We start from the raw sequence: 7,620 nt of genomic DNA on the forward strand, positions 1-7,620 counted from the left end.
TAAAGTGTGCCATATAAAATCTAATTAATGAAAAAAAAGTCAGCTGTTATAAATACTGTGCAGATTCTTTGCTATAAAACTTATGTAAAAGATGTATTCTGTCACATGGTCCAGTTCATCTGCAGCTAGATCTATTTAGTAAGAGGTTTATTTGTATAAGTATTTGACTTGATTTACATAATTAAAATACATCCATTTGATTAAATAAATAGTAAGGTTGCATTTTGAGGAAATCTGTATAGCAGTCCTCCTCCCTTTGGTCTTTTCCAGTCAGTTTCTCAACAATTTATATTTTTTCCCAACATTTCCCAAATAGCACTGAGCATCTGCTACAGATCATGGCTAGCGAGGTATTCAGAACCACAACATACCATATAAATGAAAGTCTGTGTCCAAACCGATATTGGTTGATAAAATACATCTAAATATTCATACAAGGACACTGCATAGAAAAGAATACTCCTAGAGATATGACGATGGAAAGAAAAAACCTCACAGTTGTCAGGTTGCTTTAAAAGCATTATTGGAAGATATTCAGATATAGAATAGAAGAATATAGTATAGAATTGTATGTCCCTGAACACAGAAAACCTTTTCACTACATAAATATGAAATAATAATAGATACAATTATGATAAAAAAGATAGACATTTATCATAATATATTTTGATATATTATAAAAGTATACAGTATAAAAGAATCAGTTTTCTATACAATTTGGAGGGAATTAAGAAATATACAGAGTAAAGAGTGATGTGGTTCTCTTTAATTCCTTTAGTTATGGCATCTTTAGGCTTTTCCACGCCTTCTGTCTTAAAATAACTAAGGCAAGAACAGAATGCTATTCCTCCACCCAAAAGATTATTAGTGATTAAGAAGAATTTGCAAGTAGCAGGTTAATGAGATTCACAGATGACACTTAACTCAGAGAAACTGGATACCCTGGAGGAAAAAAAAATAGAAATGTCACATAACTGTAGCAAAATAGAAAATAAAATAAAAAATTAGAGACGATTTGGTTTGATAATGCACAGCCAATTAGACTTGAGTCTTCAGTTTTATATGCTTTAAAGACAGCAAGTAATGAGTCTGAAAGGTCCATGTGTTAAACATGCTGTGAGCACTGCCAATAAATAGGACCTATCTGGACTAAATAGTACATAAGTGGGAGTTTGATTAAATGCACATTTTTCCCATTTTCAGTGGGACACCCAGGAGAGAGAATTAAAATGGGCCCATCCCCATATAAGAGGGGAATGCCCCATTGTGAGACCATGGAACTATGGTCACTGTATGGCCCTTGTTGCTCTGCATTTCCAGCAGGTATATCCACATACATCTTCCCCCACAAAGGGAAGTATCCCTGACTGTGTGGAAGCACCAAAAGCTGAAGGGATGTTGCTACATACCACCACTTAGGTGTGCAAAGGCTGTGAACATAACCAAACAATATTCAGTCCTCTTACTCAAAGTGTCCGCCTTATGCTTTATTGGATCTGGCCTATCATTGTTACTCTCAAAATGTGCATAACTCCAAACATCCAGCCTACAAATGAAGCGTACAGTGAAAGCTTATCTAATACAGAGCTAGAGATATATATGTTCCAGGTGGTTTTGATGATTTACTTGTCTATATTATACTACGTGGTATTCATTTAATCTTATTATGGTTACTTAAGAGAAATTCAATGAAAAGACTTAACAGAGAAAGATTTTGAAAGAGGAGAAGAGGCTGCTTTGCTGGAACTCCCCTTTTGCAGAGGAGTGGAAATGAAGATTGGATCAAGAGGCAAGTACAGTAGATGTAGATCTTGAAACTAAGGAGCAAGAGCATATTTTTCTGCACCCATAAAAGAAATGATGGTCCTCAGTATCAACTGACAAAGAAGTTTCTTTATAATAATGCCTAGGAGTGGATCAAGGCAGGGGATATGGTGGTACAGTTGTACTCCCGTGCCCCTCCCAAGCTGCAACTCCTTCTCCACCTCCTGCCATCCATGGGATCCATTTCTGCCATAGCCGATCTGCCCAGTTCCTCTTCCCCTGCACCATGTGGACAGCCATCAGCATCTGCCACATCAGCCAAGGGCCCAATCCTTGGGAGAAAGGCTGCTTGACCCCTCTTTTCCATCTGGGTGGGCAACCAGCAGTGTCTGCCATGTTCTGCTAGCCCTAGAGGCCAAGAACCCTATACTTATAGAAACTTCCCATTTCAGATTCCTAGATCTGCTATTGGTAATGCTGATAGCCTCTTAGCATAACCAGATAATGTTCAATAACTGTCAACAAGCACTGATATTTAATATTTTTCAAAGCACTATTATTTTTCCTTTTACATGTTGTAATCACGCCATGTGAGTACCTACATAGAAGTACAGAAGAATAGAAGGGTGAATGGTCAAGCTGTTGGCAGAAATGGTTTCTTTGGTGTTAAATACTAATGGATTATTGAACACACAAAAGCTGAGCAATGGCAAGCTCTGCATACATAGTTTGATTACGTGTTGCTTGCTTTTTGTGGATGATCTTGCTTATGTTAGACTTTTAGAAGACACAGTAAGGCTGAAGAAAAAAAGATGAAAAGTCTTGATTTCAATATTTCTTAAATGCCAATGTTAGGATAAGTGCATTGTGTAAGTCAGTTGAACTTTCTGGAGTGTAGAAAGGTGGGCAGAACAATAAGAAGTACTGAATTATTAATATTATATGATTATCTGAAACATCGTCAGAGCCCTAAGGCAACAGAGATCAGAGTACAGGCATCATCACCATATCAAAATCCTTTTTATATTTGGAAAAGGAGATTTTATGAAAAATGTAGGTACAGGCTATCATAATAGTTGATGCTGAACAGACATTGGTGTTTTTCATTTATTGTGATTTAGGGAAATAGATTACTTTGTACTTATGGTATAATATGTGAAAAAAAATACTCTAACAGGAGAAACTGTAGGCCTGAATACTAATCTGTTATATATTTATATATTGTAACTATACATATGTCACCTATGGACATACTTATGAAAATATTTGTTCTTAATAAGCACTGATATGAATCACAAAAAAAGAAAAGAAATCTCTGTATAATCCCAGTATCTTCTAGTATATATACTATATTTTCAGTACCACCTGAGTCTGCGTTTCAATTAACTATCCTTTTGTAATTCATATTAATAATCTTATAAACAACAATATTTGTATAACTACCTGCATTGTCTCACATTGTTACCTGATATTATGAAGTAGCTTGACTGGGTGAATTAACCAGCCGCATTAAGCTATAACTCAATTATGACTAAAGGGGAAAGAGATTCTAGTATTTCTTCCCTTAGATATTAGTAATCCTATCTATTGAACAAAAATCTGAAGTGACTGTACATGAATGTGGAGGCTGCTACACTCCAGCCAGCTTCCACGTCTTGTGCATCAGCATCCCTGCACTTCAAAATGGTGCCGGGGCACTTGAATTAAAGCTCATCAAACAAGCTTTAGTTCAAGCCCCCCACCCACCACCATTTTGAAGTGTGGGGACACTGATACATGGAATGCAGTGTTTCTTGAATTAGAGGGGCTCTTGGAGCTGCTCTAATTAAAGTGCCACTCTCCCCCCACCCCTGGATCACATGTAAAAGTGCCCTAAGATTCTAAAACCTACTTTAAGAAAGAAAAGGTAATGGAAGCTATAAGTATATAAAGTATATCTTCCATATATAAGTATATGGAAGCTGTAAGTATATAAGGGGTGTGCATTGGGGACTGAAAAAAACATCTTTTCACCAGAGCACCCTATGGGAAGAATAGGTCCATCAGTAACAGACTGTTGGAAGACCATTTTAAGCTGGACATAAGGAAACACTTTTTTACTGTTCAAGTCCCCACGACCTGGAATAAGTTCCCCGCAGAGGTGGTACAGGCATCTACTCTGGATTCCTTTAAGAAATGCTTAGATGCTTATCTTGCTGGGAGCATTTGACCCCTGCTGACTGCCTGCCCTTTGAGCAGGGGACTAGATCTTGAGAGGTCCCTTCCAGCCCTAACATCTATGAAATCTATGAAATCTCTGAAGCTGAAAATGGCAAAAGATGGTAGGTAAGGAGGACAATTCATAGCAGGAACGGTTATGTGAAGCCCTGGAATAATGGGAATGAATCCTATTATGACTTCAGTGTCTCCATATTCTTAGCTTTCACAGTGTAGGGGAGTCAGCAGGGTAGATTAGTTAGATAAGTTGAATAGGTTAGGCTGAGGCTGGGAAAGGCATATTTACTGAGTTTAGAAGAACAACTTGGACTAATCTCATGTTTTTGTTTTTCTTTTCCAGAGATCAGGGAGCTGTGATAGGAGCAAACTGTGAACAAGAAAATATCTACCCTCTCTCCACCCACTCTCCCTCTCAGAAATATGTTTAGATCAATGGTGCTATATTGTAATGCCAGTATTCCCAAAAGAAATATGAAAATAAGTAATGATGTATATTTAGGTATGTTAAATTGAACAAATAGGAATCTTCATATAACTTCATAAAAAGCAATGTGATTATTATTGATTGAGCAATAAGATGAAAATTATTAAAGTACAATAAATTAAATTATTTTTATTGCATTCCATTGTTTCACTGGTGAACTATATTAACCATAGTCACAAAAAGATTTAGAGTGTAGCAAGATGTTACCCCTTTCAAAGGAAAAAATATGCAGTTCAATATATATCAATTGCTTTAACGTTTTCTTTTCAAATTTGTTCTACAACACTGTCCATTCTCTTTCATGAATATAATGTTAGGAGTTGGAGTAGAAAATAAAATGTCCCCTTCAGGGGAAGATAAAGAATGAAGAACACTTGATCAATGTGCTACCTTTAAGCTCAAATGGCAATTCACTGCCTCACTTCTGACTATTAAAGCTCCTGGGAATCTCAGCATCGTTCTTCTGAAACAACTCATAAATTCACAGAGGAAATTCAAAAGCTTGTTTTCCTAGGAAACATTCTCTCACACAATATCAGTGCCAGTATAACACCTCTAAATAGTTTGATTTAGAAAATTATTCAACTCTTTAAAGCTTTGAGGCACACGACTACGTGTAATTGACATTTTTAAATATCAGACATTTATGTTTTTATCCATGTTAATTGCATAAGGAAATTGTTGATTAGCATCTATGTGTAATTATGTTTCTTTTTTGATGGCAATATGCAGCTCACAGAGGGGACAGAATCATATGCAAGCTACAGCTGGTAGAGTATCTGAGACAGCTAAAAGGATAGATTCCTATGTTCTGAGAACACATAATCTGAGGGCAAAATCCTGACTCCACTGAAATAGAGTTTGGTATTGATTTCATTATGATTTTACCCCTAAGCTCTATACTCAGTGACACATTTGTGCTTTATCTAGCTAGCTAGATGTTGTTCAGATTCTTATTTTATTCAAACTTCCATAGTCAATAATACTATGCTGAAGTATGCCAACTGTATTATACAACTCTTTGCTCATATTTGGGGAGAACTGCTATTAAATACTGCTTGGAAAACTTGTCATGAATATTTTCATGTGTCTTTAACACTGAGGAATTAGCTAAGTACTTTTATAAGTTTAATCCTTATTTAATTAGAAAAAAATAGGAATCTTTAGATTTTTCTGCCAACATTTTGTGAACTTATGAACACATGGTATTTACTCAAATCTAAGTTGACCTCCCAATAATTACATTCTATATATAGAATATTTAGAATTTTGTTCTAATTTTCCAGGTATAGAATCTAATTTTTGGAGGGTTGTCTGAAATGTGCACTCCCTCCTCCACCACTACTACAGCAGGCAAAGTGCCAGGGAGGGTCCTGGTGGCTGGGGCAGGTTAGGTAGCCACCTTGCCCTCTCCCTACCCTCGTACTTTTTCCCCTTGTAGCCTTTCTGCCCCACTGGTTCTCTGTGCCTGGGAGGGAACCCCAGCTGAGCCAGAGCCCAGCTGTTCATGAAAGTAAGGAAGGGGAAAGGGGGTTAAAAACTGCAGAGGCCAAGCAGAGGTGGGAAGTGGGAAGCTTCTGTGAGTCTAACTGCCCCCAACCCAAGCAACAGCTGCCTGCCCTCCTGCCCCACTCTTCTGTGTACACAAATCCAAAATGATTTGCTCTTCCTCCATGCTACTTGGGATAACAACCCTTGTTTAAATGACAATGGAGGCAATGTTGTAAATATAATTTTTTCTTCTGTCCTACAATTACTAGCAGAAGTTGTGAATCTGCACTGCAAATCATAATATATGCTGATGACACCCAGCATTGTGTTTTCTTCTCAAAAGTTCCATACAACACCCTTATCCAGATGTCAGCACACATGAGAGTAATGAGCGTACAGATGAAAAGCAGCTGTCTCAGACTTAACTCAGGCAAGGCTAAGATGACACTGGTGGGAATTGGAAAATATTCTGAACAGCCTATGAGGACATTAAAATGTCCACCCATTGACAGCACCTGCTCTGAAATACTCAAAGTAATGATAATGACCTACTCAGCACCTTGTTAAACTTGGACATAGTTTGCTATAGCTTGCTATGAAATTAAAAAAATAATCTGACTTCCTCTTTTAGTTGGACAGGAAAATTTACCCATTTCAATGAGATGGGAATATGGTCAATATATTTTTATTTCCTTCCACTTACTCTGCCTTAGCAGATAAAACACATTAAAAAATAGCTTTTACAACAGGTTGCAAACCAACTTCTAAGCAAAAAACAGGCATAAAAACACTTCACATGGTGTTATTCAAATAGCTCACAGTCTCAATATTCAATAAGGGGTCAAACTGAAGACCTGTAAGATAGAATCTCACTAAATTAATTTCACTGCTTCCTCCATTAGTAACCACCAAGGAAAATACAACACAGCCAGGTTAACATGGCATAAAGGTGATATGGACAACTGACACACATCACAACAGATCTTTATTTTATACTAAGAAAAGACAAATGAAAAGCTGCATGAGACAGATTAAAGTGACATCCTGTATCTTAAATAAACCAGAAAAAGTAGCAACCTTAAAGTTACTGAAACAGTATAAAGCAACAGATAAAAAATTATGTACAATTATAGGTGCACTAAATAGAAGAGAAGAATGACATCTTCTAATTATGCATATCCATAGACCTCCAAATGAAAACATATAGTGAATTAACTGTGGCTGAATTAAAGACCAAGGGAGAACAGATTTTCTTGTAGTCCATTCAAAAGGTTCACTGCTTTTTGTGTGCGACAGGAAGAAAATGGTTTGGATGAGGGAGTAAAAAGCACCCTGTTCAAATTTGCTGATGACACTAAGATGTAGGGGGATGTGGGCACTTTAGAAGGAAGGAATAGGCTACAATCGAACGTACACAGGTTACAAGGGTGGGAGGATGAGACTAGGATGGGATTCAACACCGTGCAAAGTGAAGCACCTGGGGAGGAACAACCGGCACCATACCTACAAGCTGGGGACCTCCCTTCTCATCAGTGCAGAGGCAGAAAAGGATTTTGGAGTCATCATTGATGCCAAGATGAACATGGGGCGGCAGTGTGGGAATGCAGTCAGGAAGGCCAACCGTACCTTGTCATGCATCCACACATGCATCTCAAGCAGGTCCA

The sequence above is a fragment of the Crocodylus porosus genome, unplaced genomic scaffold, assembly GCF_001723895.1.
Source record: "Crocodylus porosus isolate Cpor-Errol unplaced genomic scaffold, CroPor_comp1, whole genome shotgun sequence".
In the NCBI taxonomy this organism is placed as follows: domain Eukaryota; kingdom Metazoa; phylum Chordata; order Crocodylia; family Crocodylidae; genus Crocodylus; species Crocodylus porosus.